This window comes from Miscanthus floridulus, chromosome 3, assembly GCF_019320115.1.
Source record: "Miscanthus floridulus cultivar M001 chromosome 3, ASM1932011v1, whole genome shotgun sequence".
Lineage (NCBI taxonomy): Eukaryota > Viridiplantae > Streptophyta > Magnoliopsida > Poales > Poaceae > Miscanthus > Miscanthus floridulus.
The window spans coordinates 4,782,490-4,792,197 of record NC_089582.1 but is presented as its reverse complement, the minus strand read 5'-3'; positions in this window follow the sequence as shown (position 1 = coordinate 4,792,197).

The window sequence follows — 9,708 nt, the reverse complement described above, 5'->3', positions numbered from 1 at the left end:
GTTTTCTTCTATCTGTTTTTTTTTGCCTTGGCAGCCACCTATGATTGAGTATCTAGAAATTGTACCAACATATCATTAAGATGAGGCCTCACTTACTTTGCCAATGATGATATCATATTAAGCAAGCCAAGAACTGATGACCTTGAGCTTGTGTTGAGGTACTGGAACTTTGTTTCTTACTCTGTTTGTTTCTGATGCTCCAAGCTCAAGGTCAACCGAGGAGCAACTGATATCTGAGGCCAATGTGTTGAATACTACATCATTTGATCTACAGGAATTGCTCAATGGATGTTCTCAGCTAGAGGTAGGTTACAACTTACAAATGGGATTAGCGGCAGATTGGCACAGTCATTTGGTTTCTTTATTACATGAATCAAGGAAAGCATGCTCCTAGTGTTTATAATTGCCCAATTAATAAACTGAAGTCAACTGATATAGAAAGTTTGTGGTATACATACCATGATCTGTATCTTGGTTTATATGTTATTACTTATTAGTTCTTGCTTTATATTAGTCATTGATGAGCCACTATGATCAGACTGTACACTTCTACTAGTGCATACCTTACTGATTTTGAATTGGCCTAATATTGTTCCAACCTTTTCAGAGTCTGAGATTGGCACTTGATTTCTCAACTTTTGATGACCCCAACTATAAAATCAGTAGTAAGAACCGACTGCTTGCACTTGATAAATATGAGCTTATTTTTGTGAAATCACTAGTTTATTTTTGAACTGTCAGTTTTGGCTCTTATTGAACCGGACGACATTTTTGTTGATCTACATGTTTACATTTGCTTTCGTCTTGTTCCGCCCTCAGATCTGTGTGATGTGCACCTCTTATTTGTTGTACACATGTGTTGTCGCCTAGATTTTGCACATGATGATGCCTAGTCCGATTTAGAAACTGAGCAAATTGCCTTGGTCGATGATGTTTACTTAACCCTAGGCGCTGGAGGAGCACCCTATGGTGTGGCAGCTGCTTCTTGCTTAAGTCCATAGCTCTGATTCTAGTGAGGGTTCTTTGTGCTGAAGCATCTAGAATTTATGACACTGATGTTCAATCTCTCGATATGACTGTGATGTTCAAACTCTTGATATCTATTTGGCCAATGATGCAACATGAGAAATAAACTCTGAGGTGGCTGCAATTTGTTTTTGTGCATTCTGTATGATTCTCATGACTGTCATCAAACCATGGGACATGATCTTAGTTTTCTTCTATCTGTTTTTATTGCCTTGGCAGCCACCTATGATTGAGTATCTGGAAATTGTACCAACATATCATTAAGTTGAGGCCTCACTTACTTTGCCAATGATGATATCATATTAAGCATGCCAAGAACTGATGACCTTGAGCTTGTGTTGAGGTACTAGAACTTTGTTTCTTACTCTGTTTGTTTCTTATGCTCCAAGCTCAAGGTCAACCGAGGAGCAACTGATATCTGAGGCCAATGTGTTGAATACTACATCATTTGATCTACAGGAATTGCTCAATGGATGTTCTCAGCTAGAGGTAGGTTACAACTTACAAATGGGATTAGCGGCAGATTGGCACAGTCATTTGGTTTCTTTATTACATGAATCGAGGAAAGCATGCTCCTAGTGTTTATAATTGTCCAATTAATAAACTGAAGTCAACTGATATAGAAAGTTTGTGGTATACATACCATGATATGTATCTTGCTTTATATGTTATTACTTATTAGTTCTTGCTTTATATTAGTCATTGATGAGCCACTATGATCAGACTGTACACTTCTACTAGTGCATACCTTACTGATTTTGAATTGGCCTGACATTGTTCCAACCTTTTCAGAGTCTGAGATTGGCACTTGATTTCTCAACTTTTGATGACCCCAACTATAAAATCAGTAGTAAGAACCGACTGCTTGCACTTGATAAATTTGAGCCTATTTTTGTGAAATCGCTAGTTTATTTTTGAACTATCAGTTTTGGCTCTTATTGAACTGGGCAACATTTTTGTTGATCTACATGTTTACATTTGCTTTCGTCTTGTTCCGCCCTCAGATCTGTGTGATGTGCACCTCTTATTTGTTGTACACATGTGTTGTCGCCTAGATTTTGCACATGATGATACCTAGTCCGATTTACAAACTGAGCAAAGTGCCTTGGTCGATGATGTTTACTTAACCCTAGGCGCTGGAGGAGCACCCTATGGTGTGGCAGCCGCGTCTTGCTTAAGTCCATAGCTCTGATTCTAGTGAGGGTCCTTTGTGCTGAAGCATCTAGAATTTATGACACTGATGTTCAATCTCTCGATATGACTGTGATGTTCAAGCTCTTGATATCTATTTGGCCAATGATGCAACATGAGAAATAAACTCTGAGGTGGCTGCAATTTGTTTTTTGTGCATTCTGTATGATTCTCATGACTGTCATCAAACCATGGGACATGATCTTAGTTTTTCTTCTATCTGTTTTTTTTGCCTTGGCAGCCACCTATGATTGAGTATCTGGAAATTGTACCAACATATCATTAAGCTGAGGGCTCACTTACTTTGCCAATGATGATATCATATTAAGCATGCCAAGAACGGATGACCTTGAGCTTGTGTTGAGGTACTGGAACTTTGTTTCTTACTCTGTTTGTTTCTTATGCTCCAAGCTCAAGGTCAACCGAGAAGCAACTGATATCTGAGGCCAATGTGTTGAATACTACATCATTTGATCTACAGGAATTGCTCAATGGATGTTCTCAGCTAGAGGTAGGTTACAACTTACAAATGGGATTAGCGACAGATTAGCATAGTCATTTGGTTTCTTTATTACATGAATCGAGGAAAGCATGCTCCTAGTGTTTATAATTGTCCAATTAATAAACTGAAGTCAACTGATATAGAAAGTTTGTGGTATACATACCATGATCTGTATCTTGCTTTATATGTTATTACTTATTAGTTCTTGCTTTATATTAGTCATTGATGAGCCACTATGATAAGACTGTACACTTCAACTAGTGCATACCTTACTGATTTTGAATTGGCCTAACATTGTTCCAACCTTTTCAGAGTCTAAGATTGGCACTTGATTTCTCAACTTTTGATGACCCCAACTATAAAATCAGTAGTAAGAACTGACTGCTTGCACTTGATAAATATGAGCTTATTTTTGTGAAATCGCTAGTTTATTTTTGAACTGTTAGTTTTGGCTCTTATTGAACTGGGTGACATTTTTGTTGATCTACATGTTTACATTTGCTTTCGTCTTGTTCCGCCCTCAGATCTGTGTGATGTGCACCTCTTATTTGTTGTACACATGTGTTGTCGCCTAGATTTTGCACATGATGATGCCTAGTCCGATTTACAAACTGAGCAAAGTGCCTTGGTCGATGATGTTTACTTAACCCTAGGCGCTGAAGGATCACCCTATGGTGTGGCAGCCGTGTCTTGCTTAAGTCCATAGCTCTGATTCTAGTGAGGGTTCTTTGTGCTAAAGCATCTAGAATTTATGACACTGATGTTCAATCTCTCGATATGACTGTGATGTTCAAACTCTTGATATCTATTTGGCCAATGATGCAACATGAGAAATAAACTCTGAGGTGGCTGCAATTTGTTTTTTGTGCATTCTGTATGATTCTCATGACTGTCATGAAACCATGGGACATGATCTTAGTTTTCTTCTATCTGTTTTTTTTGCCTTGGCAGCCACCTATGATTGAGTATCTAGAAATTGTACCAACATATCATTAAGCTGAGGCCTCACTTACTTTGCCAATGATGATATCATATTAAGCATGCCAAGAACTGATGACCTTGAGCTTGTGTTGAGGTACTGGAACTTTGTTTCTTACTCTGTTTGTTTCTTATGCTCCAAGCTCAATGTCAACCGAGGAGCAACTGATATCTGAGGCCAATGTGTTGAATACTACATCATTTGATCTACAGGAATTGCTCAATGGATGTTCTCAGCTAGAGGTAGGTTACAACTTACAAATGGGATTAGCGACAGATTGGCACAGTCATTTGGTTTCTTTATTACATGAATCGAGGAAAGCATGCTCCTAGTGTTTATAATTGTCCAATTAATAAACTGAAGTCAACTGATATAGAAAGTTTGTGGTATACATACCATGATCTGTATCTTGCTTTATATGTTATTACTTATTAGTTCTTGCTTTATATTAGTCATTGATGAGCCACTATGATCAGACTGTACACTTCTACTAGTGCATACCTTACTGATTTTGAATTGGCCTAACATTGTTCCGACCTTTTTAGAGTCTGAGATTGGCACTTGATTTCTCAACTTTTGATGACTCCAACTGTAAAATCAGTAGTAAGAACCGACTGCTTGCACTTGATAAATATGAGCTTATTTTTGTGAAATCGCTAGTTTATTTTTGAACTGTTAGTTTTGGCTCTTATTGAACTGGGCGACATTTTTGTTGATCTACATGTTTACATTTGCTTTCGTCTTGTTCCGCCCTTAGATCTGTGTGATGTGCACCTCTTATTTGTTGTACACATGTGTTGTCGCCTAGATTTTGCACATGATGATGCCTAGTCCGATTTACAAACTGAGCAAAGTGCCTTGGTCATATAAGATCTTTAGTTTCTGAGCCCCGGCTACTGTGTCTTTGAGAAAAATTAGATATGCTAATTTGGGCTGCAACTAAGTGCTCTTATTATGATGCAACTTGCTTAAGCATGTCCCATGAATTATCTTGATCTGCTGGCTTTGCAGCTGCTCCACCTCCACTACTCTAGCCTTGAGTTCATTGTTGTGTCATTTTCCCATGAGCTGCCTTTCTGAATATTTTGCTCTCCAACTTAAGTATTATACAACACTTGCTTGAAGGCACATGAGATGCCAATAAGTTCCCTTACTTGCTGAATGCCATATGGAATAGACCTTCGTGTGTCAATGAGGTCAAGTACAGGTAAGCAGGCATCAATTGTTGTCCTCCAGGCTTGGTATAGTAGACTTGATATGTCTCTTTTCAAGACAAAAAATCTCCCCTAATACATGTTCCTGTTCATTAATGCTATCATATTCTTCTAAATGAGCAGGACTGGTGTCTCCTCCGCTTATTCCTGTAGCCGACGACTCTAGGTATTCCTTTGTTATTTATTGCTCAAATTGTGGCCCTTGCGCGTTTCACTCCTTAAATTTCCATATTACGCTTTTCTGACTCAAACCTCGCCTTTCTTGCAGGTGTAGCTCCGGCGTCCTATCCAGCATCATACTCTCAGGGATACACTACATTAGGTTTTTCTTCGCCTTCCTGGATTTTATGAGTTACCTAGTCCTAACCTAGAGTACTTAGTCCTAACACTTGCTTCTTTGTCGCTGCAGGAGTGTCGCCGACCATGCCTACCACTGCCACCTTTCCGTCGCCGTACTCCTCGCTGCCACAGTAGTGAAGCTCATCATGGTGTCCTAGTCATCCTCTCGTGATGGTTTAGAACTTTGATGTCGGTCATTTGAAGTTTGCTTGTCGCCCAACCACATCGGGCGTGATACTTGTTTTGGTACTCTTGATACTTGATCGGTTGTGTGGTCACCCATCATGGTCCCTTCGAGTACTGTATTTGTGTATTATTTGAATGAAACCTTGTTGTCATGCACAAAAATTACTGTATGGAAAATATATATTTTAATATGCTGTTGCTACTGTTTTGAAATAATTTTTTTTGTGCGTTTAACTCTTTTTTCTATGAGGCTGGCTACACAGAAATATTCTTTTTAATTTGGGCGAAATGAATTTTTCTGTGAGTTCACATGGACCGACAGAAAAAAAAAACATGTGTTTTTCTGTGCTTTTATTTCTTTTTTTGTGTGGATTAACACACAGAAAAATTAGTTTTAATCTGGGCAAAAACAATTTTTCTGTGCGTGTGCGACCCACAGAAAAATTATTTCTGATGGTGAACGCACAGAAAATTTTTATTTTTCTGTCATTATATTTCTGTGGGTATTTTTCTGAGGGTGACGGTATTCGTATTTTTCTGTGTGTTTTCGCACACACAGAAAAAAGCGAGATTCCAGTAGTGAGTGTCCAAAGTCAATGGCCCTGCACGTTAAAAAATAATATAACCAAAAAAGACAGCTGTCACTTGCGCCTCATGCAGCAGCACAGCTAGAATTTTGAGCGAGACCTAGGCCTCGTTTAGTTACCCGCGGATTCGGCGCCCCCAAAATTACTGTAGATACAGCCGTGCACTGTAGCATTTCGTTTGTATTTGGTAATAATTGTCCAATCATTGACTAATTAGGCTCAAAACGTTCATCTCGCAAAGTACAATCAAACTGTGCAATTAGTTTTTAATTTCGTCAACATTTAGTACTCCATACATATACCGTAAGTTTGATGTGACGGGGAATTTTCTTTTTGCATAGTGACAAAGTTGGATTTTGGCGAGAACTAAACATGGCCCTAGGCAGAGAGAGAACAAGTGTGTCCTATAAGAAGCCTCGAATTTTGAGCGAGACTAGCGTATATGGGCGTAAGAGACAGACTTTTTCTCTCTCTCTTGTCCTCTCTCTCTTTCATGTAAGCAAAATGATGACCGTGAATTCTTACGAGCTAGCTCAAGTGGGCATTGTTGGGGATCCCCTAAATAAGAGCAAGAGTAACTAATAATGACGATTAAAGGAGGAGTAGGCTCTAAATCAAAGACTTGTCCAAGTCCTAATATATATAATACAGCAGCAAATATTAGTGGATTGTAGTGTCCATGCATGTATGTATGTGATAGCAGGCCCGCAGCCCAGCCAGCATGGGTTGGATCGGAGAATGACATGTAACCAACCAAGCAAGGAACACGTGGGAAGGAATGATTCTTCTTCTTCTTCTTCTTCTTCTTCTTCTTCTTCTTCTTCTTCTTCTTCTTCTTCTTCTTCTTCTTCTTCTTCCTCCTCCTCCTCCTAGCATGCACAGCATATAGCATAGCTGTGTTATGTTTACTGCTGCTGGTTGCGCTGGATCGTACGACGATGAACAATAGTGAATGGAACACAACAGGGCGGGATATTATATTATATTTGTAGTAATAATACAGTAAGAGAGAGAGATAAAACTGTCTTAATTTGTTACTACTACTGTGGATATATATATCGGATACATATATACCCCCTAAGCTAGCTACTGTTAGGGCGCGTTTAGTTTCGAAAATTTTTGGCTTTTGGCTACTGTAGCACTTTCGTTTGTATTCGACAAAAATTATCCAATTATGGACTATTTAGGCTTAAAAGATTCGTCTCACGATTTCTCGGCCAACTGTGTAGTTAGTTTTTTTTTTCGTCTATATTTAGTACTCCATGCATGTGCCGTAAGATTCGATGTGACGGGGAATCTTGAAAATTTTTGGTTTTTGGGTTGTAACTAAACGGGGCCTTAATAAGACACCCACCCACACGCCCACACCCCCATCATCATCAGCTAGCGGTATGGCCGATATGATGATGATGATTGTTTCGTTGGCTTGGGGCGAGAGGGCATGCAGAAACGCTAGCTATGCACCGCGTGAAGTCTGCACCCATGCCACCCCCACCGCCGACGCACGACGACACGACAGAGACGTGACAACAAACAACCAAGAGACGTGACAACAAACAACCAAGAGGAGAGCACGGACGTTATTAGTGTAGGATCGAGTAGGATGTCGGTCGGTCGGTGAGTGCCTGCGATATGATCGAGCCGCGTGAACAGGGAGGGTGTCACGTCGCCTTCACCGCTTAATTTCTACTCGCTCCGTCAAAAAAAATTAGGTATAGCCCGGATGTATGCCGGTTAACCTTTCTCAATTTTAACTAGTCGGTAGAAAATATTAGCTCAATAAGTTTATTATAAGAGTATATTCAAAAATTTATCTTTTCTTGACTTTTCAAAAATTTATATAGTTATACTAGTTATCGTTGGTGTTGGACCTGTGCGCGATCGTGGGGTCTCCCGCATGGGTCGACCCACTGGTGGAGGAGCTCGCCGCCTCGTTTGTCGCGAGCCATCCAGCATGAGCACCAACGCCTGGGCAGTGGTGGGCCCAAGATTTTGAGGGTGGGTATTTAAAATGTAAAGGGGTATTTTTTTTTGACAATCAAAGGTTAATATTTGGCATGTATAACGCTGCATAGGTATAATTGCATAATATATAGCAAATATATAGCGCAGAATTGAGCACGAGCACAATTTGAGAAAGAGAGAGAAGCAAATAGAGAAAGATATATTGGGAAGCCAATTTGCCGAAGCCAGAGAAGGGGAATCGAACGCAGATAGAGAAAGAGATATACGCAGGCCGTATTGGCCGTATTGGGTTGTATTGGGCTGTTGGGCCATCTGGTGGGGAACTGAGGAGGGAGTGAGTAGCAACGTTTTTTTTGGCTGAATTCTTCACGGATTAGTCTTATTTTTTAGTACATATACGTATATAACTACATACACTACATGTATACAATCTTTTGCTAGAAAATTTGGGTATTCAACTGAATACCCTCGCATATAGCTGGGCCCGCCCCTGCGCCTGGGTGCTCGCCTCCTCCGGCAGCTGACTCCCTGGAAGCGGATGCATCGCTGGTGAACTCTCGTTCTCCGACGAACGCTGTCGAGTGGACAACAGACTCATCGCCTGTGCAGGAGCAGCCACACGTTACGCCACCTCGAGGGGGGGGGGGGGGGGGGCAGCACGATGTCTTGGATGCTGAGGCGCTCCCAGACGCCGCCATCCCCCAGGCACAGACGCGGCCACCACTCCCCGACCAGCTGAAGGCGGGAGCTCCGCCGTCAAGAGGCTAAAACGATTCACTGACAAGATCATGTGTAAGGTGTCGGTGTGATCGCCGCTGCTCCCTCAGTCGGCATTGGAGGCACAACCAAAGCTACCGACCCGCAGTAGGAGGACCGTCGTCCAGGCGCTCTCGCGCGTCCCGGCTTCTAAGCGGGGAGAGGTGCTGGTGATGAAGCGAATGGGGATGCTCGACGGATAGATGACCACGACAGCTAAGAACGCTTACGATAGTATCTTCGTCGACCAGCTCAACCCCTTGCATGCTGAGGCAATGCGATAGCTCTTCCCTGACACACAATGAAAATGGACGAGATGTCGCGCAACCAAGCGTGTCTGATCGCCGATGCTGACTAGGTAGCACGATTAGCGAGTAATAGCCATGATCTCCTTCTGCTCGGAAGGGTAAAACCGATTGTATAATACTAACCCTCCTAGTGTGCGATGTTCGTGGCACGTCGTTATAACTTTCACTATTTCTCGATCTTAATACAATGATACAAAAATCTTTTGCATATTTGAGAAAAAATAATACTAATTATGTAATATAAATATTAATATTTTCTAATGATACTACTACCAGTGATAAAGGCCGAAGCAGATCGATGGATTGTCGGCTTAGGATGCTTAGCGACCGAGGGGTGGCACACCCTCAAGGACGTTGTCGATATTGTGTCACCAAAATGTAGCTTTCAAGGTGTCGGCCAGGGAACAGGCTTATTGTAAAAAAACATCTTTCTTCTTAATATAATGATAAGCATCACTCTTGCATATTCAAGAAAAAATATTTTCTTATATATAATTGATCAAAGTTAAAAATTAATTAATTTCTTGAGAAGTGAGAATGACACTTACTTTAGGATGGAGGAGGTATCTATACTTAATATTAAAGAAATTAGTAATATAAGTATGTGGTACATTCTACTTTAAATTCTAATTGGTTTATTGTATCATCAGTGACT